The sequence below is a fragment of the Rattus norvegicus genome, chromosome 5 (genome assembly GCF_036323735.1).
Source record: "Rattus norvegicus strain BN/NHsdMcwi chromosome 5, GRCr8, whole genome shotgun sequence".
Lineage (NCBI taxonomy): Eukaryota > Metazoa > Chordata > Mammalia > Rodentia > Muridae > Rattus > Rattus norvegicus.
In genome coordinates, this window is record NC_086023.1 from 37098460 (window position 1) to 37124482 (window position 26023).

General features: G+C 37.7%; 1 protein-coding gene across 12 annotated transcripts in view; it reads right to left on the reverse strand.

Annotated features, from left to right (window-relative positions):
- The window catches only part of Cnbd1 (cyclic nucleotide binding domain containing 1), a 373043-nt gene that overhangs the window by 67506 nt on the left and 279514 nt on the right, over nt 1-26023 (reverse strand). Inside the window, exon 12 of one of the 12 annotated variants that reach the window (XR_010051716.1) lies at nt 5519-5591. The exons of 10 other annotated variants lie outside the window; for them this stretch is intronic. The gene's annotated coding sequence lies outside the window, so the exon portion shown is untranslated. The remainder of the gene's footprint in view (nt 1-5518; nt 5592-26023) is intronic. One more of the 12 variants, XR_010051718.1, reaches the window with a different exon arrangement.

Genomic DNA, 26023 nt, shown 5'->3' on the forward strand with positions numbered 1-26023 from the left:
CTTCAAGAATTCATGGTGGGAAGATCTACAGCTCAAGCTAGGGATAAACCTACTATCATTTTGCCAATTATACCTCACATGAAATTTCCTCTGAATTCATAACTCTTTATCCATGTAATACCTCAGCAGAAGAGATTCTTTATGCAATAAATGAAGTGTAATACAGAAACTTACAACCATTTATGGTGAAAAGAATGAGTAACTGTAGAGCACTCAGTCAGAAAGGGAACTACTATATCACATGCTCTCCCCACACTTCAGGACCATCACAGTGGAAAGATGTTAGGAGCTATGCATTAGAGATTTCAGAAGAAAAGAGAGTCTTTTGAATAAGACAGGATCCGTTTAGTTATGGACATGCAGAGTATATATATGCAAAAATTGATTGCTGTTCTTACATAGAGCAGCCAGGAATTCATGAGCCCCAACCACTGACTGAAAAGCTATAGGCATGACTTCTAAGAAGAGAATCTATTTTCTTTAAAAGTGTAGGTCAGCTACTCTCAAGTGAATGACCCCACATTTAAAGGTATATGAGCAGCAGAAATTGGACTGAAAGAGCTATGATTTAAAAAAAAGAAGTTTAGAGGGTAGAAAGGGAAGGCTACATATGAGGGAAGTTAAGGGAAGTAATAGGGATAAAATAGGATCAAAATACATTATATAAAATTCTCTAAGTTTAATAAACATGTATAAAGGAAAACAAGTACAGACAATGAAATTTGAATCCTCAGTGGATGACTTACTAAGGTTAATCTTACTTTTATCATGGTTTAGAAATTATTATCTTAATTGGATTATTTGTAATATTGGTTGGTAATTCTATAGGCAGAAGCTTTTTGCCAAGTTTCTTACAATACATGTCACTCAATAAAATAATTTCTTATGAAGATTAATAATACTATATATTAGTAACCAAATAGTATACTATCAGAAAACTATCAGACAACATTAAATGTAACATATTATAAAAGAGTATGTATTCCTCACCATAAAAACAGTTCATGGTCATATTTCTTTGAATATATAACTCTTGTTCACATTGTTGCCTACATTCTTACTGCCTTTGGTATGTATCATTTTGTAAATAATTTTATCAGACTGGCTTACAAAATAATACTAGGAAAACAAAAAAGTAGAATATCACATATAATAAAAGCACAATATTGAAGAAGCTTAGCATTTTCAGTAACTATGTTAAATTTCTCAAATCTAAACTGTGGAAGTTTGAAACAATTCATCAAATGTTGGTAATAGATTATAAATCAAGATTTATCGTTGTCCTGTGACTGATATTTAATGTGGATTCTTCTGTTGTTATAATAAAACACATTAATAAAAATAATTCATAGAGGCAGAGTTTATTTGTCTCATAGATCCAGTATGCAATACATCATGGGAGGGAGGCCACAGACTCAGAAGCTTGATAGAACTGTCACATCATGTCCTCATTGAGAAGAAGAGAGCAATACATGCATGTATGTTAGTGTTTGCCTTGCATAGTACATGTTACACAGCTCAGGATTCCTCATGCAGAGAATAGTCCCATCCAAAAGTTACAATGCATCTTCTCACATTGTTAATCAAGGTACTTGCCCACATATGTGCTCAGAGGAAAAAAAAAACTTGTTTTTGTTGTTTGGTTTGGTTGGTTGTTGATTGGTTGGTGGGTCGACTAGTTTTTTGTGACAGGGTTTCTCTGTGTAACCCTGGCTGTCCTGAACCTCACTCTGTAGACCAGGCTGACCTGGAACTCAAGAGATTCAACTGCCTCTGACTCTGAGTATTGCAATTTAAGGGGTACACCACTACTACTTTGCATCAGAGGCTAATCTTTTTTTTAAAACTCTTTTTTTTAATTGGATATTTTCTAATTTACATTTCAAATATTGTTCCCCTTCTTAGTTTCCCAGACATAAGACCCCTATCCCATTCCTCTTCCCTTCTATAAAGGTGTTCCCCTCCCCATTCTCCCCTCATTCCCGCCCCTACCTCTGATATTTCCCTACACTGACGGTTCAACCTTGGCATGACCAAAGGCTTCTCCTTCTATTGGTGCCCAAGAAGGCCTTCCTCTGCTACATATGCAGTTGGAGCCATGGGTCAGTCCTTGTATAGTCTTTGGGTAGTGGTTTAGCCCCTGGTTGGTATTGTTGTTCTTACGGGGTTGCCAGCTCCTTCAGCTCTTTCAATCCTTTCTCTAATTCCAGAGGCTAAACTTAATCCATACAATCCTTCAAAAATGAGCCTAAATACTTGAATCCCAGCTGTTGAAGTAAAATTTAATTATCCATAACACAAATAAATCATTATTTCATGTATATAAAATTATATCTGTACATGCATAGTCTTATAATAACTGCAAAAATACAAAACCATAAGTTTTACATAGAAACTTGAACTAAAATTTTCTATTAATTTATTCTAAAATTAAGTTTTAGAAATAAAAGATTTTCAGCACCCTTGAGATTACTTTAATTTTGATGTCTGAGTAATATTGTGTTTGTTTAGCAAAACATTCTGCTTATAGTGTGAAAATTTCTTATTAGTAGGTATTTTTATTATTTATTTTCTATAATTACAATTATAGAGCATCAAAACATTTTCTAAGTAAAACCACAGTAACCATAGATTTATATAAATTATGAACTGAAATCCCTTGATTAAAATAAATCTGATTAAGGCATTATAATTCCAAGATTGGGGAATGAAAATCATCAACACTTAGGGATTACATTTGAACTAATTATTGCACTAAAATGTTTCATATATGTATAACTAATACGAGCACTGAGATGTCTGCTTGTAACCATTTCTTAGAGCAAAGTTCTGTGGAACAGTATTTTAAACTTTGGTGTTGCCAGTCCAGATCAGTTATCTAACTCAGTGCCTATGTGGTTGTTAGCTTCACCTAAAGCCATTGACTTAATACTCCCATAATTTGGGGTTCATAAAAGCATTATTGAACATTATTTATCATCTTAGGGAAGATATGAATTTTAACATTACTTGATTTTTTTGTCTTGAAAGAAAATTATGACACATATAAACCTTCATTTTCTTTTTAAAATATGTAAACTCTGCTTTTATTTGTATGATAAGCCATTCACCCAGACAGTTGACAAAGTCATGCTTTAAAATGGTAATATATTTGCAGTAAAGAATCTGATAGAAGTTTAACGTACAAGTATAATTAAGTAAATTCATGAAAAAATTAGAGAATCGAAATAAAAATTTTACATATTTACTTAAAAAACAATTTGCTCTCTATCTATGTGTGGTGGCTAACACAAGAAATCCTGGTCTTTGATATACTGAGGCTAGGTGGCCTTGAGTTTGAAGTCAGTGTAGGTGACTTGGTATTTGAGCATAGTTTGGACCACATAACAAATCCTGTCCTGAAAAAAATATGATGAGGAAGACCAGGAAAGTAAAAAGAAGAGAAGGAAGAATAAAAAGAGAGGAAGAGGAAGAGGAAAATAAAGTAGGAGGACTAAAGGCAAAAAGGAAGAGAAAACTATTTCTACTGCAGATAAAATCATAGTCACTTGGCCTGGGATCCTATGTATCTATGAAAGGGTTGAGATAATTATAAAATTCACATGAAACCAGCTATGGTGGTAAATGCTTTTAATCTCAGCACTCTGAAGGTAGAACAAGGATGCTCTTTGTCACTTCAAAGTAAGCCCTGCTCAATCTGCACAATACACCCCAAGACAGCCAGAACTACATGGAGAAACCCTATCTCCAAAAATAAACTTAAAGAAAAGAACAGAAAAGAAAGGTGGGAAGGGAAGAGAAGGGAAGGGAAGGGAAGGGAAAGGAAAAGAAAGGAAAGGAGCATTAAAAATTTTACAACATAAAAGTATGGGAATTTGAGTGATCTCTTATATGGAAGAAAATCATTAAATTGAAGAAACCATTATTTAAAAAAAACTAAAAGAAAAAAGAAGCCATTTTATTTGTAGACAATATTTCAACATCATCTATACTTTTAAAATTAAATGTGCCTTTTTATTATGGTATATAAGAAATTAATATTGGTAAGTAAAATTAAAAACTACCTCAGATGTTTTTAAAGTGTCTGAAATTCAGGACATAAACAGATAATAGTATCGATAATTTTCCATTTCTCCAGTGATGATCAGAGACAATAACTGAAAATATCTAAAGTATGATAGAAATATTCATCTACATAATTAGAAAACACATTGAACTTCAAGTGGAATAAACTGAATAGATCCACAAATAGACATATCAGGGTGTAATACACAAGCTTTGAGGCAACAAGAAAGAAGTAATTCATTTCAAGACGGATGATCAAAATGTGAATGCTTCAATCCTTCTTTAAATGAGGAAAAAGAATACCCTTGGCAGGGAATAGAGAGGCAAAGATTAAAACAGACACAGAAGGAACACCCATTCAGAGCCTGCCCCACAGGTGGCCCATACATATACAGCCGCCCAATTAGATAAGATGGATGAGGCAAAGAAGTGCAGGCCAACAGGAACCGGATGTAGATCTCCTCTGAGAGACACAGCCAGAATACAGCAAATACAGAGGCGAATGCCAGCAGCACACCACTGAACTGAGAACAGAACCCCCCGTTGAAGGAATCAGAGAAAGGACTGGAAGAGCTTGAAGGGGCTTGAGACCCCATATGAACAGCAATGCCAAGCAACCAGAGCTTCCAGGGACTAAGCCACTACCCAAAGACTATATATGGACTTATCCTGCGGTCCAACCTCATACGTAGCAATGAACAGCCTAGTAAGAGCACCGGTGGAAGGGGAAGCTCTTGGTTCTGCTAAGACTGAATCCCCAGTGAACGTGATTGTTGGGAGGAGGTCGGTAATGGGGGGAGGATGGGGAGGGGAACAACCATATAGAAGGGGAGGGGGAGGGGTTAGGGGGATGTTGGCCCGGAAACCAGGAAAGGGAATAACATTTGAAATGTAAATAAGAAATACTCAAGTTAATAAAGAAAAAAAGGAAAAAAAATCCTGTTCACCAAAAATCAGTGAGTCCACAGTGCATCTTTCAGGTGCAGACCTGACCTATTAGACTGAGAATAAATTTTAACATACATCCATGATCAGTGGAATCCAAATATCACATCTGTCTTCTGAAGTAGAGGATATTTATATTCACTAAATTTCAGAAATTACTAAAATACCTAAATACTAAAGGGAAACACAGGGTGGTTGGGGCCATTGTGCTGTTCTTAGGTGATGCTACCACAGGTCCTCTGAATGCACAAAAGTGAAAGTATTGACCTCTACCATCATTCACTCAGTAATCCCTTATTTGAATCCTATTGACTTCTTAATATTACTTCTAAGATTCCATATTATTTTTTCTTTTCTTTTTTCCTAGGGACTTGGTATTGTGCCTGTAAGTCACTCAGTAGAATAATCTATCAACCCAATCTCTTAGAATCTCTGTTTCCTTTGCTATAGAGATAATGAAGTCTTGAGGAGAGGCATAAAGAAATCATCCCATTTAAAATTGACTTACCACTTTCTCTGTACACTTTCCAGGTTGGGGTCTCTGTATTAGTGTCCATAGTCTACAAGAAGATGATGCTTTTCTAATGAGGGTTTCAAACACAGATCTATAGTTATGACAGTCATTTCACTGATATGGTACTTTAGCAAAATAAGAGTATTGAGTTTTCCTCTTGGCTCAGGACATATCTACTCTTAGGATTTTGGCTGCTTTAGCAGTTTCAGGCATGGCTTCCAACACGTAGAGTGTGTCTTAAATAGAATCAGGAAATAGAATTATTTCCATAATATTTGTTCCACTACTGTACCAGAATATCTTACGAGCAAGTAACTGGTTTACTTTGCAGTATCTGTAGCTTTGGGATAACCATGTTTGCATTTCTGTTCTGAAATCATGTAGACTACCTTACATATCTTGAATGCTACTTAGTAGGTGTGAAGTTTAATAGATAAGATTTATCTTGTGTTTATAGTGTAAATATACTTATTTTTATAAGAATCTATTAAGATTTTTACGAATGGTAGAGGCATCATTTTCAGTCAAATGATGATGATCATTGATTTATGTCATGTTTTAAATTTCAGGAGGTATGATTTATAAGTGGTTGTTTTTATTCTCTATACTATTGGACAAATGTTCAGGAAGTACTATTCTGTACAGTGAAGTCAAACATATTTCCTACTTTCTCCTTTGTCACATTTGTTGTATGAAGTATTATACAGACCTGTACGTATGTGATGTATGTGGCATTGAATTTTGTGCTTGGTCTGTGTAATGGACTAAGTTTCTGTCTTCTCCATGCAGCTATCTCTATGGATCAATATAATTTACTAAAGTGCTGTCAATTCCCCATAAAAAAAGAAGTAATTCATTATGTAGAAAAGTTAGTAAATAATATTGTATATCAGTAAATCTTATTGGTACTAAGATAGGCAATAGGCAGAGAGAGAGAGAGAGAGAGAGAGAGAGAGAGAGAGAGAGAGAGAGAGAGAGAGAGAGAGAGAATATGCTGGAAATGAGTTGACAGAGATATCAGTCAAGACTTCTAAATCTAACAAACTTTACATTCAAAATGATTGAGAGATAGAACAACTCTAGGTAATGACAGAAATCTTGTCACCTGCAAGTGAATATACCAAAAATAGGATGAATTTTTACTCTGGGAGGGCAGTGTGTAATAATTTGCTTCTACCAGACAAAACAATGTGCCACAGATGCAAAAATTACATAGGGAGCTATAAAGGATAACATAAATATGCATTTTTAGCTTTTTCAGCTTCATAAAGGAGAAGAGGTCACACAGAAAAAAGGTGGGAAATGAAAAAGTTGATGTATGTTGCCAGTTCTTTATTCATTTTGTTAAAGGATTTAACATGAATGTAATAATGTCTCAGAGGGAGGAAAAGCTGATTCCTCATGAAGTGTAATAGAGATTGTTATTTGGTATGGCTTAGTGAAAATCAAGATGAGGCATGTATAAGTACAGAAAAAAGATCTACAAGGGATTGACAAAACTTTTGAGAATTGTTAATTAACTTGTTCTTAAAGTATAGTCTTGATAGTGTGGTCTCTGGAACTAGAGATCTGATGGTAAGTCGCAGGGAATACCAGGGCGGGGAGGCAGGAAGGGGTGGTTGGATAGGTGGCAGAACACCCTCATAGAAGAAGGGGAAGGGAGGATGGGATAGCCCTATGGACGGGAAACCAGGAAAAGAGGATAACATTTGAAGTGTAAACAAAAACTATCCAATAAAAAGAGAAAAAGTATAGAAGAAGTTCACTGAGAAAGAGATGAGGAAGTTTTGAAAGTAAACCTGTGATCTGCTCTTAACCAGGTCCCATAATTTTCTTATTAGAAATTTGCAAAGACTACAAACTTCACATGAGATCCATCTTCATGACATGACTATGACATGAGCAATGACAATTTGTGACTTGATTAACGAAAAACTTTTCAAGGTCATCCAGTCTTGTATAAAGTACCAAATGTCATATCTCCTGTTCCTCCTGTTTTCTATAGATTTATCTTTGTCATACTCATCTGTAACATAAAATGTATAGCAACTCTGTTTAGATATGGCCCTTGAATTCCTGATCTTTCCAAGACTTTTAACATGAATGGGTATTGAATTTTGTCAAATGCTTTCACAACATCTAATGAGATGATCATGTGGGAGTTTTTCCTTGAGGTTTTAATATAGTGGATTACACTAATGGATTTTTGTATATTGAACTATCCTTGCATTCTTTAGATTAAGCCTACTTGATCATGACAGATGATTGTTATGATGTGTTCTTGGATTTAGTTTGTGAGAATTCTATTCAGTATTTTTCATCAGTATTCATAAGGGAAATTGGTCTGAAGTTCTCTTTCTTTGTTGGGTCCTTGTGTGGCTTAGGTATAAGTGTAATTGTGGCCTCCTGGAACGAATTGGGTACTGTTCCTTCTGTTTCTATTTTGTAGAATAATTTGAAGAGTATTGGTACTGGTCTTCTTTGAAAGTCTGATAGAATTCTGAACTAAACCCATCTAGTCCTGAACATTTTTTGATTGGGAGTCTTTCAATGGCTGTTTCTATTACTTTATGGGTTATGAGACTGTTTAGAAGAAGTGCAAGCTGATATGAGCCAGATACGACTGTCATTTGAGAGACTCTGCCAGAGCATGACAAATACAGAGGTGGATTATCACAGCCAACCATTAGACTGAGTTCAGGGTCCCCAGTGGACCTGAACCCCATAAGAAAAACAACAATATCAACCAACCAGACACTCCAGAGCTCCCAGGGAATAAACCACCAACAAAAAGTACACATGGAGTTACGGATGGCTCCAGCCTCATATGTAACAGAAGATGCCCTTGTCTGGCATCAATGGGACTCCTCCCATTGGCCCTTGGTCCTATAAAGGCTTGATGCCAGAGTATAGGGAAATGCCAGAGCAGGTAAAGGAAGGGAGTGGGTGGGTACGTGGGGGAGCACCTTCATAGAAGTAGGATGGGATAGGAGGATCCCAGAGGGGAAATCAGGAAAAAGGATAACATGTGAAATGTAAATAAATACAACATCCATTAAAAGAAATAAATGTATAGCAACAGGCTGTTTTCTTACATCATTCAATTTATAACAGATTTCTACTTCCTTAGACAGTTTTTCCTAGATATATAATCAAAATAAAAATCTTATAAGATGGTTTTGAGTGTTCCCTTGTCCTTCTACAGTTCTTCATAAGGTTTCTTCTAATTCACACTATTATTACATGTTAACACAAATTTATCAACCACTGGTGTTTCCCTCAGATTATTGGAGAAAAGGCATTGAAATCACTTATCATGTCAATATTCCAGCTTCTTTCTTTATAAAATAAGGACATAAAATGAACTTGTTTTCTGTAGTTGTTGTGAATGTTGAATTAAAAGCATGTAAAATACTGCCTGACTCAGAATGTATAGTCTGAAGGTAGAATAAAATACTCAGCTTGATAGCTAAAGCAGCCTATGTGATGGAGCACACATGTTTTTCAAATTAGTTGTGAAGAACCAAATCTTTAAGACTCTTACACATATTGGAGGTACTTAAAGTATTTAATGAAGGAGAGGATTTTTATATCCTCCATATATTTTTCCATAAATTCTTAAAAGGCCTCAGAAAGAAAATGACATTTGACTGGTAGAGAAGAGAATGTGTGAAAAGCTCAAATGAAAGTGAAAGTCAAGGGAGAAGACTTTTCTTAACTGAGATAAAGAGCAATTGGGTAGATTAGAATCCAGTGGTTTACAGTGATCCAACCTGAGGAACATAAAACAAATCAGAGACCATTTTTCAACTTCAATGATCTTAGAAATAGTCACTTCCCCAGGGTAACTGTGAGAGAGGTCCATGTGATCAATATTTTGTTTCACTTTTATGAAACCTAAGAACAACATCTATACTTTCTAGAAATCTGATTTAGCAAGATTGAGTATTGTGTAAGCTTCTAAAGTTATGCTGATCTGGTTAGAGCAAGAATAAAACCAGAGCATACACTAGTACAAAGTAGTTTGTCTGTTACATATGTAGCCAACCAATCACTCTCTGACTGGATTTCTGTTCCTTACTGTCATCTGGTTTGAAAAGGCTGTCAATCTGAGTACATACATACTAGATAGAGGGAGCTAGTGCTGTTGTTTTGTTAGTTTGGTGTGACACCAACCTAGCTTCTTAATATTTTTTCCCACAGACAAACGCTATTATTAGCTTTAAGAAGTGAGCCTTCTCTTGGCAATAACTTTTCTATGAATGCATGAGTAATCTCGTTTCCAAGAATAACTAAAGGCCAGGCACTTTCTTGGAACCCACTGTTCATGCCACACCATGGACACAGCTAGAAAATATGCATTTCCTTCCCCTGCAGGACAATTCCAATGCCACAGTCTTAACCATAGCTTTGTAGCAGACCAACTCCCTTGACCTCCCCTTCCTATATGCCCCCATTCACAGCAGATCATCTTCTACAGACTTATGCCACCACTCACTTCATATCTTTGTCTTATTCATCAAATCTCATAGACAGACATTCCAGGGAAACCTGCCAGCCCTAACTGACTAAAGAAACAATGTTACTCACTGTGTTGTAGTAGAAAACCTCTGGTGGCCTCTTCTTCCTCTCTGTACCCTTTCCCAGGAGTTTATACAGATCTGAGGGGCATACTCTACTTACCTCCATCTTATGCACTCTCTCATCTCGATTCTTCTAGCCTATTCCTATACCACAGTGTCAGCTCCAAATATGTAGAAATATCATATACCCAGGACCTACAGTGTCCACAACCGGCACAACCTCAGATCCATGTTCTTCCAGATAACCTATAATCAACACAGTCTCCTAAGAACCAGAGAGAGTAAGAAAAACCTAGGGCCAGAACACACATCCAGTAAGGACAAGAGTGGGTATCAGTATCTAAAATTGCAATCATACTAAAAGTAAATGCCTAGAAGACTGCATTAAATATACAATCAACAACAGCAAGGAGAATGTGTGTCTATAAGAAAGAGTCCAGCCATTGTACTTTTGAGAAATGGCATATAGTAGAAGCACAAAAGAAGAACTTTAAAATATCCATTATGAATATGTTTAAGGACTTTAAAGATAATGAAATATGAAATAAAGATATAGTAAAAAAACTGTGAAGAAAGTAAGAAAAATCATGAAAATGGAAATAAACTCACTAAAGAATACCCAAACTGGGGTAAAAATGTAAATGAAATATTTAGGAAGTAAAACCAGACCCTCAAATTTAAGTCTCATCAACAGACTGTAAGAGATGGAAGAGATAATCTCAGCCATTGAAGATAAGATAGACAAATGGATTCCTTGGTCAAAGAAAATGATCAATTTAAAATGTTAAAAGCAAAAACATCCAGCTAATCCTGGATACTACAAAAAGCAAACATCTATGAATAATAGTTATAAAGGAAGAAGAAAATCCCAGGACAAAGGCTCAAAGATGTTTTCAATAAAATTATAAAATAATCTTCCTATCCTAAAGGTGGAGGTACCTATCAAATGCAAATAGAACACTAAATAGAACACTGGACCACAAAAAAATTCCCTAAAATATATAATCATCAAATACTAAACATTAGGATCAAAAAAAAAAAAACAGATTAAAGGCTAGTAGGGAACAAGGACAAAACAACAACATATAAAGGCAGACTTACTACAATGAGTCTTGACATTTCAATGTAAATACTAAAAGCCAAAGGAGTGTGGATGGATGTTTAACAAACTCATGGAGATGATACATGCCATCCCAGATGACTAATAACCAGCAGAACTTTCAAACACAATAGATGGAGAAAGGCATTCTAATATAAAGCCAAATTTAAGCAGTATCTATCTACACATCGAGAAGTTTATAGAAGTAAAACTTTATCATCGAGATATTAACAACTTCCAAGCAAGCACAGGAAAGAAATAATCTCAGAGCAGCAAATCAAAAAAGGGGGCTGGGGAGTGGGTGCCAACGTACTCTCAACATCAATGGTCTCAGTCTCCAATCAAAAGACACAAACAGATTGAATTTAAAAAGTGGGATTCATCCTTCTGCTGTATGCAAAATTATGCCTTCACATGAAATGTAGATAGATATCAGTTCCAAGCAAAAGTACTGAAAAGATATTCAATGTAAATGAACCCCAAAAGTAAGCTGATGTGGCCATTTTAATAAGTGAAAAAAAAAAAAACCAGACGTCAAACCAAAACTAACCAAATGAGGTAAGGAACGACACTATATAAGTATTTATAAGGAAAATCCATGGAAAAGACATTGAAATTCTAAGTATGTATGCACCATGCACAAGGACACCGAAGTTTGTAAAAGAAACAACTTAAATCACATACTGGTCCTCATACAGTGATATTCTACCTGTAGCAGTAGACAAGTTATCCATAAAAGCTAAACAGAAACTAATGAAGCTATACAACATTATAAACCAAATAATCCTAACAGATAGTTAAATATTGTTTCACCTGATTGCAAAAGGATTTACCTGCTTCTCAGCACCTGATGGAACATTCTTCAAAATTGACCATTTACGAGGACACAAGGCAAGTCTCAACAGGTACAAGAAAATTAAATTAAACCCAGCATCCTATCTGACCCCCATGAATTAAAGCTGGATATCAAAAACAGAAAGAACAGAAAGTCTACAATCTCATGGAAACTGAATTATTCTCTTGTAAATAAACAATGTGTCCAGACAGAAATTAAAAGGGTTTCATAATGGAATGAAAATGAAAACAACAAACTCAAGCTTATGCAAAAAATGAAGGTTGTTGTAAGAGGCAACTTCATAGCACTAAATGCCTACGTAAAAAAGAAAAGTGGATAGTTATCATATTAGTAACTTAACAACAACCATAAGAGATCTAGAACAGCAGCAACTACAAAATGTGACACCCAGTAGTGGATGTCATAAAATAATCAATGAAACAAAAAGCAAAAAACAGCAGAGAGACTCAATGACAACAAAAGAGGGGTCTTTCAGAAAAAAAATAAAAATAAAGGAAAAATTTTTAGCTAAACTAACTAAAAAAAAGCATAGAAGAAAAATATTCAAGTAAACAAAATTATAAGTTAAAGGGAGGACATATCAGACACCGAGGAAATTCCAAAAATCATAGAAGCATCTTTAGGTCTTTAAACCCTGTATTTCATCAAATTTGAAAATAAATAAAGGGGCAATTTTCTTGATATATAACCACCAAAGTTGAACTAATAAGCAATTTGAGAGAAACAAAGCATTAGCAATATAGTCAGGAACGTGATATCTGTCTACTCCTAGGCATATACCCCAAGGATGCTTAATCCTACCACAATGTCACTTATTCAACTATGTTCATAGTACCTTTACTCATAACAGCCAGAAACTGGAAACAACCTAGATGTCCCTTAATCAAAGAATGAATCTTTAAAAAGATACTATACATTTACACAAAGGCATATTACTTAGTTGTTTAACAAATGACATCATGAAATTTCAGGCTAATAGGTGGAACTTGAAAAAAAAATCATCCTGAGTTAGGTAATCCAGACCCAGAAACACAAGCACGGTATGTACTCGCTTATAAGTAGACATTAGCTGTTAAAAAGAGGATAACCATGCTGTAATTCACAGAAAGAGAGAGGCCAAGTAAAGAGGAGGGCTCAAGTGAGAGAAGAATGGATCTCCTTGAGAAGGGGAAATAGAACAAATTTTGCAAGTACACTGTGGGTAGGAGGGCATAGGAGCAAGAGGGATGGGGAATTGGGGTGGTAGGGATGGAGGGAGAGAGTACTGAAAGAGACAACAGGATTGGAGATCTTATGTGTAGCGATATAGAAAATAGTGCAGTAGAAATTCCCTGAAATCTGTAGTAGTAATTCTAGGGAAGTCTCCTAATGGTGGTACAGAGCACGAATTGGCCATCTTACTTAACTAAGCAGGCTCTAAGAAGTGGAACTGGGAGCTCTACTAAGCCACAAAACCTTCAACCTACAGTGTGTTTTTTCTGCAATATGTTCTGGGGTAATGATGGTGCAGAACTTATGAGAGTGGCCAACCAATGACTGGTCCAAATTGAAGCTGTCAGAAACGAGAAGTAGCCCACATCTGACACTTCCTGGATGGCCCGAAACCAGATACAAGACATCCCAGAGACCCAGAATGGAAAAAAAATCCTCTAACTGCCAAAAACAGTCAATGAAATAATTCCTAAAGATATTCTGCTCTACTGTAGACCAAAGCCTAGCCCAGGAGGCATCCTTCAAAACTGGTGGGAGCAGATGATAGACCCACAGAAAAACACTAGGCAGAACCAGGAGAATCCCCACCTGAGAGGGAAAGGAAGTATTGTAGGACTCATAGAGGACAACAAAAGAACATGGCCCACAGAATCAACTGAGCAGGACACAAAGATGCTCACAGACTAAAGCAATAAACTTGAACCCTGAATAAGTCTGAGCTAAGTCCTGTGCATACCTTATTATTCTGTAGCTTGGTGGTGTTACTGGACTCCTAACAGTGGGAGTGGAGTCATCTCTGATATTTTTGTCCATGCTTGGAACACTTTCCCCGTACTGGCTTTGCCTTTTCCAGCCTAAGTATGAGAGGCTTTGTGCCTAATTTTATTGTATCTTCTTAGTCCATGTGCAGTGAATATCCTTGGGGTGTCTGGTTTGTTTGTTTGCTTGCTTGTTTGATTTTTGAGGTAAAATCTGGGATTAGGAGGGGATCTGAGGGAGAAGGATGGTGAGGGGAGGGACAGGAAGAAGAAAAAGAAGATGTGGTCAGGCTGTACTATATGGGAGAAGAATAAAAAGGAAAAAGAATAACTGATGATTGTTTGTCTATCTCTGGATAGGATATTATACCACTAACTTCCCTAATGGTCAGAGAACAGTTTAGAAGACAGGACAGAAAAAATATAGGAGGTGAATTATAGGAGAAGTGTGGTGAAGTGTTATTTTCTGGGCATGGCGCAGTAGTTACAACAAGATCTTGTAGCAGCTTAGATTTTTCTGTACAAGTACAGAAACAGTACTTGGTACAGATCCTGCAGTAATCTGGATCTGAAAAGAGTATGGCATGGGTAAGGGAGCAGTTTACAGATTCCTACCACTTCCTTGGTAACTTTTCAGTATTGATAGATGTTGGAGATCAAGCAATCTCCTATTGACGGGCTCAGTTACAAACCACAGTTGTGAGGACTGCAGTGGGTAAAGTCAATGACCCAAAGAACAAAAGCCATAAATGTGGCAGAAAGACTTATATGTACTAAGAATGGAATGTTGGCAGGGTTTGGAGGAAAACATGATAGTAGTCACAATACACTTTGTATGTGTAGAGACAGTCAAACAACAAATTGTATTTAAAATACTAATTTTAAAGGAACAACTTCTGGATGAATAATGTCTCAGTGCAAGAACACTTGCCTAATATGTTTAAAGCCGTAGATTCCACCCCCAGCATCCCATGTATCCTCTACCTCCATGCACAAACAGGCATACACACAAACTATAAAACAAAGTACCCTTTTCATGTGTGAATATGTTCCTTTCATGAAAAGCAACCATGCATTATTTTATTAGAACTACTTTTGCTTTTTAAATGTATTTTAACTCCTTTGAAATAAAACATAAAAAATGATACTTACAATGTGGAAACATAAATATATTCTACAATAAACTTACTATTCCGTTGCCTTATAAATTTTGGGAAAATATAGTTCCTAATCATAATTCTCCCTAGAGACTAATGAATCAAGGAAATGGTATGACAGTAGCCTTGTGAAATTAGTCTTCAAATAAATGAACTACAGAATGAATTTTAGAAGATGAATAGCATGCACATGAACAATTTAATCTCCATACCATACCATCTATTTAAATTTGGGCTGCCGAGTAGCAAAGGAGACTCTAATAAATGCTTGAAAGAAACACATTCATGTGTTTGATGATTAATTTTATATGTCAGTTTGATGGGGCTAAGCAATTTCAGATATATGATGAAAAATCCTTTCATATATATATATATATATATATATATATATATATATATATATATATATGTCTTTAAAAGGATTAATATCAGAATGAAACGACAGAACAAGTAAAACACACTCAATGTGAAAGGGCAAAACTGAAATGTACAATGTATCAGCAAAACTAATAAAAACAGATAAAGCATGAATTATCTCTCCTTAACTATCTTTAATTTCTATATGCCTCATTATTCTGGAATATATGTTTCTCTATCAACTGAGGAAACAGATTATCAAACATTCATACCCCAAAACTTGATAAATTTCCTATGTGTACACACAGACACACACACACACACACACACACACACACACACACACACTCACACACACACACACACACACACACAAACGCTTTTCAGATCCTTGGTCTCAGACTAAAACTAGTTCCACCAACAGCTTCCATTATTCTCGGGTCTCAGTCTTTAGACCCAAGGAGTCAGAGAACTCCTTGTGGCTTCATGAATTCATGGTTCCACATGGTCACTTCCAAGTAAATCTCCTTCATATATATAAATATTCAGTCGGTTTTCTGTAAAGCCTTGAATGATAGTAATGTGTGAAATATTTATTTACATAAAAGGATATCTAATATGTTTATGCACATCATTAATATTGTCAGTGAAAGAAAAAACATGTTAAATATTGAAGGAATGGTTTTAATCCATAGTTGGTGTTGTTAAGTGATATTTAACTTCAAGGGAGTTGTATTTGAATGACACAGGCATGAAGAAAATTACCAAATACCACTTCAAAACCACACTTTTTACACACACACACACACGCACGCACGCACATACCACACACTTTTAATAAATAAAGCTGAGAATAGGTCCCCCGTTGAAGGAATCAGAGAAAGAACTGGAAGAGCTTGAAGGGGCTCGAGACCCCAAAAGTACAACAATGTCAAGCAACCAGAGCTTCCAGGGACTAAGCCACTACCTAAAGACTATATATGGACTGACCCTGGACTCTGACCCCATAGGTAGCAATGAATATCCTAGTAAGAGCACCAGTGGAAGGGGAAGCCCTGGGTCCTGCTAAGACTGAACCCCCAGTGAACTAGACTATGGGGGGAGGGCGGCAATGGGGGGAGGGTTGGGAGGGGAACACCCATAAGGAAGGGGAGGGGGGAGGGGGATTTTGCCCGGAAACCGGGAAAGGGAATAACACTTGAAATGTATATAAGAAATACTCAAGTTAATAAAAAAAAATAATAAAATAAAAAGAAAAAAAATACCAGTATTTATAATATTTCAAAATTATTATCATAAAGAATTTTGGATGCTCGCAAAAGAAACAATATTAAGATACTGAATGTCAAACCCCGTGGGAGAGAGAGCTCACCGCCAAGACAGGTGGGCACTCCTGAGACTGCAGAGCGGAAGAGACCACCAACAATGCCCACCCCTGCCCACATCCCTGGCCCAAGATGAAACTGTATACGGCCTCTGGGTTCCGTTGGGTAAGGGCACAGGAGCAGGAAATCTGCCGCATCTGAGACACTGCCAGAACCTGAAGGGACCGACCTGAAAAACAGTTCTGCACTCAAATCCCGAGGGAGGGAGAGCTAAACCTTCAGAGAGGCAGACACGCCTGGGAAACCAGAAGAGACTGCACTCTGCACACGTTACTGATTCCAGAGCAAAACACCAAACGCCATCTGGAAACCTGGTGCACGGAAGCTCCCGGAAAGGGCAGCGCAGATCTTCCAGGTTGCTGCGGCCACAGAGAGGTCATAAGCAACACCCCACGAGCAAACTTGAGCCTCCAGAACACAGGTAAGACAAACCTTACTGCTCCAAGCGACCTCCCAGGTGAACTCAAAACACAGGCTCAAAGGAACAGCTGAAGACCTGTAGACAGGAAAAACTACAGGCCCGAAATCAGAATACTCAGTCCCCATAACTGGCTGAAAGAAAACAGGAAAGCAGGTCTACAGCACTCCTGACACACAGGCATATAGGACAGTCTAGCCACTGTCAGAAATAGGAGAACAAAGTAACATTAGAGATAATCTGATGGCGAGAGGCAAGCACAGGAACCCAAGCAACAGAAACCAAGACTACATGGCATCATCGGAGCCCAATTCTCCCACCAAAGCAAACACAGAAGAACCAAACACACCAGAAAAGCAAGATCAAGTTTCAAAATCATATTTGATTATGATGCTGGAGGACTTCAAGAAAAACATGAAGAAGTCCCTTAGAGAAACACAGGAAAACATAAATAAATAAGTAGAAGCCTTCAGAGAGGAATCACAAAAATCCTTGAAAGAATTCAAGGAAAACATAAATAAACAAGTAGAAGCCTATAGAGAAGAATCAAAAAATCCCTGAAAGAATTGGAGGAAAACACAACCAAACAATTGAAGGAATTAAAAATGGAAATAGAAGCAATCAAGAAAGAACACATGGAAACAACCCTGGATATAGAAAACCAAAGGAAGAGACAAGGAGCCGTAGATACAAGCATCACCAACAGAATACAAGAGATAGAAGAGAGGATCTCAGGAGCAGAAGATTCCATAGAAATCATAGACTCAACAGTCAAAGACAATGTAAAGCGGAAAAAGCTACTAGTCCAAAACATACAGGAAATCCAGGACTCAATGAGAAGATCAAACCTAAGGATAATAGGTATAGAAGAGAGTGAAGACTCCCAGCTCAAAGGACCAGTAAATATCTTCAACAAAATCATAGAAGAAAACTTCCCTAACCTAAAAAAAGAGATACCCATAGGCATACAAGAAGCCTACAGAACTCCAAATAGATTGAACCAGAAAAGAAACACCTCCCGACACATAATAGTCAAAACACGAAATGCACAAATAAAGAAAGAATATTAAAAGCAGTAAGGGAAAAAGGTCAAGTAACATATAAAGACAGACCTATCAGAATCACACCAGATTTTCGCAAGAGACTATGAAAACCCGAAGTTCCTGGACAGATGTCATACAGACCCTAAGAGAACACAAATGCCAGCCCAGGTTACTGTATCCTGCAAAACACTCAATTAACATAAATGGAGAAACCAAGATATTCCATGACAAAACCAAATTTACACAATATCTTTCTACAAATCCAGCACTACAAAGGATAATAAATGGTAAAGCCCAACATAAGGAGGCAAGCTACACACTAGAAAAAGCAAGAAACTAATCGTCTTGGCAATAAATCAAAGAGAAGAAAAGCACACAAACATAACCTCACATCCAAATATGAATATAACAGGAAGCAATAATCACTATTCCTTGATAGTTCTCAACATCAATGGCCTCAACTCCCCGATAAAAAGACATAGATTAACAAACTGGTTATGCAACGAGGACCCTGCATTCTGCTGCCTACAGGAAACACACCTCAGAGACAAAGACAGACACTACCTCAGAGTGAAAGGCTGGAAAACAACTTTCCAAGCAAATGGTCTGAAGAAGCAAGCTGGAGTATCCATTCTAATATCAAATAAAATCAATTTTCAACTAAAAGTCATCAAAAAAAGATAAAGAAGGACACTTCATATTCATCAAAGGAAAAATCCACCAAGATGAACTCTCAATCCTAAATATCTATGCTGTAAATAAAGGGCACCTACATACATAAAAGAAACCTTACTAAAGCTCAAAGCACACATTGCATCTCACACAATAATATTGGAGATTTCATCACTCCACTCTCATCAATGGACAGATCATGGAAACAGAAATTAAACAGAGACATAGACAGACTAACAGAAGTCATGAACCAAAAGGACTTAAGAGATATTCATAGAACATTCTATCCTAAAACAAAAGGATATGCCTTCTTCTCACCACCTCATGGTACTTTCTCCAAAATTGACCGTATAATTGGTCATAAAACAGGCCTCAACAGGTACAGAAAGACAGAAATAAATCCATTCCTCCTGTCAGACCACCACGGATTAAAGCTGGTCTTCAATAACAATAAGGGAAGAACGCCCACATATACGTGGAAGTTGAACAATGCTCTACTCAACGATAACATGGTCAAGGAAGAAATAAGGAAAGTAATTAAAAACTTCATAGAATTTAACGAAAATGAAGGTACAACATACCCAAACTTATGGGGCACAATGAAAGCTGTGCTAAGAGGAAAACTCATAGCTCTGAGAGCCTGCAGAAAGAAACAGGAGAGAGCATATATCAGCCGCTTGACAGCACACCTAAAAGCTCTAGAACAAAAAGAAGCAAATACACCCAGGAGGAGTAGAAGGCAGGAAATAATCAAACTCAGAGCTGAAATCAACCAAGTAGAAACAAAAAGGACCATAGAAAAAATCAACAGAACCAAAAGTTGGTTCTTTGAGAAAATCAACAAGATAGATAAACACTTAGCCAGACTAATGAGAGGACACAGAGAGTGTGTCCAAATTAACAAAATCAGAAATGAAAAGGGAGACATAACTACAGATTCAGAGGAAATTCAAAAAATCATCAGATCTTACTATAAAAGCCTATATTCAACAAAACTTGAAAATCTGCAGGAAATGGACAATTTCCTAGACAGATACCAGGTACCGAAGTTAAATCAGGAATACATAAACCAGTTAAACAACCCCATAACTCCTAAGGAAATAGAAGCAGTCATTAAAGGTCTCCCAACCAAAAAAGCCCAGGTCCAGACGGGTTTAGTGCAGAATTCTATCAGACCTTTATAAAAGATCTCATACCAATATTATCCAAACTATTCCACAAAATTGAAACAGATGGAGCACTACCAAATTCCTTCTACGATGCCACAATTACTCTTATACCTAAACCACACAAAGACCCAACAAAGAAAGAGAACTTCAGACCAATTTCCCTTATGAATATCGACACAAAAATACTCAATAAAATTCTGGCCAACCGAATCCAAGAGCACATCAAAACAATCATCCACCATGGTACAGTAGGCTTCATCCCAGGCATGCGGGGATGGTTTAATATATGGAAAACCATCAACTCGCTCCATTATATAAACAAACTGAAAGAACAAAACCACACGATCATTTCATTAGGTGCGGAAAAAGCATTTGACAAAATTCAACACTTCTTGATGATAAAAGTCCTGGAAAGAATAGGAATTCAAGGCCCATACCTAAACATAGTAAAAGCCATATACAGCAAACCAGTTGCTAACATTAAACTAAATGGAGAGAAACTTGAAGCAATCCCACTAAAATCAGGGACTAAACAAGGCTGCCCACTCTCTCCCTACTTATTCAATATAGTTCTTGAAGTTCTAGCCAGAGTATCAGACAGCAAAAGGAAATCAAGGGGATACAGATTGGTAAAGAAGAATTCAAAATATCTCTATTTGCAGATGATATGATAGTATATTTAAGTGATCCCAAAAGTTCCACCAGGGAACTACTAAAGCTAATAAACAATTTCAGCAAAGTGGCTGTGTATAAAATTAACTCAAATAAATCAGTAGCCTTCCTCTACACAAAAGAGAAACAAGCCGAGAAAGAAATTAGGGAAACGACACCCTTCATAATAGACCCAAATAATATAAAGTACCTCGGTGTGACTTTAACCAAGCAAGTAAAAGATCTGTACAATAAGAACTTCAAGACACTGAGGAAAGAAATTGAAGAAGACCTCAGAAGATGGAAAGATCTCCCATGCTCATGGATTGGCAGGATTAATATAGTAAAAATGGCCATTTTACCAAAAGTAATCTACAGATTCAATGCAATCCCCATCAAAATACCAATCCAATTCTTCAAAGAGTTAGACAGAACAATTCGAAAACTCATCTGGAATAACAAAAAATCCAGGATAGCAAAAACTATCCTCAACAATAAAAGGACTTCAGGGGGAATCACTATCCCTGAACTCAAGCAATATTACAGAGCAATAGTGATAAAAACTTCATGGTATTGGTACAGAGACAGATAGATAGACCAAGGGAACGGAATCGAAGACCCAGAAATGAACCCACACACCTATGGTCACTTGATTTTTGACAAAGGACCAAAAACCATCCAATGGAAAAAAGATAGCATTTGCAGCAAATGGTGCTGGTTCAACTGGAGGTCAACATGTAGAAGAATGCAAATCGATCCATGTTTATCACCCTGTACAAAGCTTAAGTCCAAGTGTATCAAGGACCTCAACATCAAATCAGATCCACTCAAACTAACAGAAGAAAAACTAGGGCAGCATCTCGAACACATGGGCACTGGAAAAAAATTCCTGAACAAAACACCAATGGCTTATGCTCTAAGATCAAGAATCAACAAATGGGATCTCATAAAACTGCAAAACTTCTGTAAGGCAAACGACACTGTGGTTAGGACAAAACGGCAACCAACAGATTGGGAAAAGATATTTACCAATCCTACAACAGATAGAGGGCTTATATCCAATATATCTAAAGAACTCAAGAAGTTAGACTGCAGGGAGTCAAATAACCCTATGAAAAAATGGGGTTCATGCCTGAGGATCCAGCTATACCCCTCTTGGCCATATACCCAAATGATTCCCCAACATATAAAAAAGACACATGCTATACTATGTTCATCGCAGCCTTATTTATAATAGCCAGAGATAGCTGAAAGAACCCAGATGCCCTTCAACAGAGGAATGGATACAGAAAATGTGGTACATCTACACAATGGAATATTACTCAGCTATCAAAAACAATGACTTTATGAAATTCGTAGCCCAATGGTTGGAACTGGAAAATATCATCCAGAGTGAGGTAACCCAATCACAGAAAAACACATGGTATGCACTCATTGATAAGTGGCTATTAGCCCAAATGCTTGAATTACCCTAGATGCATAGAACAAATGAAACTCAAGATGGATGATCAAAATGTGAATGCTTCACTCCTTCTTTAAAAGGGGAACAAGAATACCCTTGGCAGGGAATAGAGAGGCAAAGATTAAAACAGACACAGAAGGAACACCCATTCAGAGCCTGCCCCACATGTGGCCCATACATATACAGCCACCCAATTAGACAAGATGGATGAAGCAAGGTAGTACAGGCGGACAGGAGCCGGATGTAGATCTCTCCTGAGAGACACAGCCAGAATACAGTAAATGCAGAGGCGAATGCCAGCAGCAAACCACTGAACTGAGAATAGGACCCCTGTTGAAGGAATCAGAGAAAGAACTGGAAGAGCTTGAAGGGGCTCGAAACCCCTTATAAACAACAATGCCAAGCAACCAGAGCTTCCAGGGACTAAGTCACTACCTAAAAACTATACATGGACTGACTCTGGACTCTGACCTCATAGGTAGCAATGAATATCCTAGTAAGATCACCAGTGTAAGTGAAAGCCCTTGGTCCTGCTAAGACTGAACCCCCAGTGAACTAGATTGTTGGGGGGAGGGCGGCAATGTGGGGAGGATGGGGAGGGGAACACCCATAAAGAAGGGGAGGGTGGAGGGATTAGGGGGATGTTTGCCCAGAGACCGGGAAAGGGAATAACACTCGAAATGTAAATAAGAAATACTCAAGTTAATTAAAAAAAAGAAAAAAGAAAAAAAAGATACTGAATGTCAACTTGTTAACCACCCTGATTTCAACATTACACAATGCATACGCATAGACGCAGACACACACACAGACACAGACACACACACACACACACACACACACACACACACACACACACACACACACACTCACCCAACCATCATTCTGTGTCCATAAATGTGTGCATGTTTTAGATATTTGTTTGAAAAAAAAGGAGTAAGGCAACCCCAAGTAGTATACCCCATTTCTTTTCGAACTGAAACACATGTGGGTATCAGCCTCTAAGGTGTGAGGGGGGCTCTGCACATAAACTCATGCACTGGGACCCTCTGTTCAGACTATCATGTGCTCAAGGATAAGATGGGAAACCAGGTGATGAAGCTATAATAGTCCTCTGGAGCCCAGGGCAGGAATGTTGTCGATTATAACAAAGAGGGGGGTCTTATCTGAAGAATGATGGGGAACCACCAATGATGGGATCTTTTTTTTTATTAACTTGAGTATTTCTTATTTACAGTTGAATGTTATTCCCTTTCCCAGTTTCCAGGCAAACATCCCCCTAACTCCTCCCCCTCCTCCTCCCCCCTCCTCCTCCCCCTCTTCCTCCCCCTCCTCTTCCTCCTCTTCCTCCCCCTCCTCCTCCCCCTCTATATGGGTGTTCCCCTCCCCATCCTCCCCCATTACCCCCCCAACAATTACGTTCACTCGGGGTTCAGTCTTGGCAGGACCAAGGGCTTCCCCTTCCACTGGTGCTCTTAATGGGCGATTCATTGCTACCTATGAGGTTGGAGCCCAGGGTCAGTCCATGTATAGTCTTTAGTTAGTGGCTTAGTCCCTGGAAGCTCTGGTTGGTTGGCATTGTTGTTCCTATGGGGTCTCGAACCCCTTCAAGCTCTTTCAGTCCTTTCTCTGGTTGCTTCAACGGGGGTCCCGTTCTCAGTTCAGTGGTTTGCTGCTGGCATTCGCCTCTGTATTTGCTGTATTCTTGCTGTGTCTCTCAGGAGAGATCTACATTCCGGCTCCTGTCGGCCTGCACTTCTTTGCTTCATCCATCTTGTCTAATGGGGTGGCCGTATATGTATGGGCCACATGAGGGACAGGTCCTGAGTGGGTGTTCCTTCTGCCTCTACTTTAATATTTGCCTCCCTATTCCCTGCGAAGGGTATTCTTGTTCCCCTTCTAAAGGATGAGTGAAGCATTCACATTTTGATCATCAGTGTTGAGTTTCATGTGTTCTGTGCATCTAGGGTAATTCAAGCATTTGGGCTAATAGCCACTTATCAATGAGTGCATACCATTGTGTGTTCTTCTGTGATTGGGTTACCTCACTCAGGATGATATTTTCCAGATCCATCCATTTGCCTATGAATTTCATAAAGTCATTGTTTTTGATAGCTGAGTAATATTCCATTGTGTAGGTGTACCACATTTTCTGTATCCATTCCTCTGTTGAAGGGCATCTGGGTCCTTTCCAGCTTCTGGCTATTATAAATAAGGCTGCTATGAACATTGTGGATCACGTGTCTTTTTTATATTTTGGGGCATATTTTGGATATATGCCCAAGAGACGTATAGCTGGGTCCTCAGGTAGTTCAATGTCCAATTTTCTGAGGAACCTCCAGACTGATTCCCAGAATGGTTGTACCAGTCTACAATCCCACCAACAATGGAGGAATGTTCCTCTTTCTCCACATCCTTGCCAGCATTTGCTCTCACCTGAGTTTTTGATCTTAGCCATTCTCACTGGTGTGAGGTGAAATCTCAGGGTTGTTTTGATTTGCATTTCCCTTATGACTAAAGATGTTGAACATTTCTTTAGGTGTTTCTCAGCCATTCGACATTCCTCAGCTATAAATTCTTTGTTTAGCTCTGAACTCCATTTTTTAATAGGGTTATTTGTCTCCCTGCGGTCTAACTTCTTGAGTTCTTTGTATATTTTGGAGATAAGCCCTCTATCTGTTGTAGGATTGGTAAAGAAATTTTCCCAATCTGTTGGTTGCCGATTTGTCCTAACCACAGTGTCCTTTGCCTTACAGAAGCTTTGCAGTTTTATGAGATCCCATTTGTCTATTCTTGATCTTAGAGCATAAGCCATTGGTGTTTTGTTCAGGAAATTTTTTCCAGTGTCCATGTGTTCGAGATGCTTCCCACTTTTTCTTCTATTAGTTTGAGTGTATCTAGTTTGATGTGGAAGTCCTTGATCCACTTGGACTTAAGCTTTGTACAGGGTGATAAGCATGGATTGATCTGCATTCTTCTACATGTTGACCTCCAGTTGAACCAGCACTATCTTTTTTCCATTGGATGGTTTTTGGTCCTTTGTCAAAAATCAAGTGACCATAGGTGTGTGGGTTCATTTCTGGGTCTTCAATTCTATTCCATTGGTTTATCTGTCTGTCTCTGTACCAATACCATGCAGTTTTTTATCACTATTGCTCTGTAATACTGTTTGAGTTCAGGGATAGTGATTCCCCCTGAAGTCCTTTTATTGTTGACGATAGTTTTAGCTATCCTGGGTTTTTTATTATTCCAGATGAATTTGTAAATTGTTCTGTCTAACTCTTTGAAGAATTGGATTGGTATTTTGATGGGGATTGCATTGACTCTTTAGATCCTTTTTGGTAAAATGGCCATTTTGACTATATTAATCCTCCCAATCCATGAGCATGGGAGATCTTTCCATCTTCTGAGGTCTTCTTCAATTTCTTTCTTCAGAGTCTTGAAGTTCTTATTGTACAAATCTTTTACATGCTTGGTTAAAGTCACACTGAGGTGCTTTATATTGTTTGGGTCTATTATGAAGGGTGTCGTTTCCCTAATTTCTTTCTCGGCTTGTTTCTCTTTTGTGTAGAGGAAGGCTACTGATTTATTTGAGTTAATTTTATACCCAGCCACTTTGCTGAAATTGTTTATCAGCTTTAGTAGTTCTCTGGTGGAACTTTTGGGATCACTTAAAT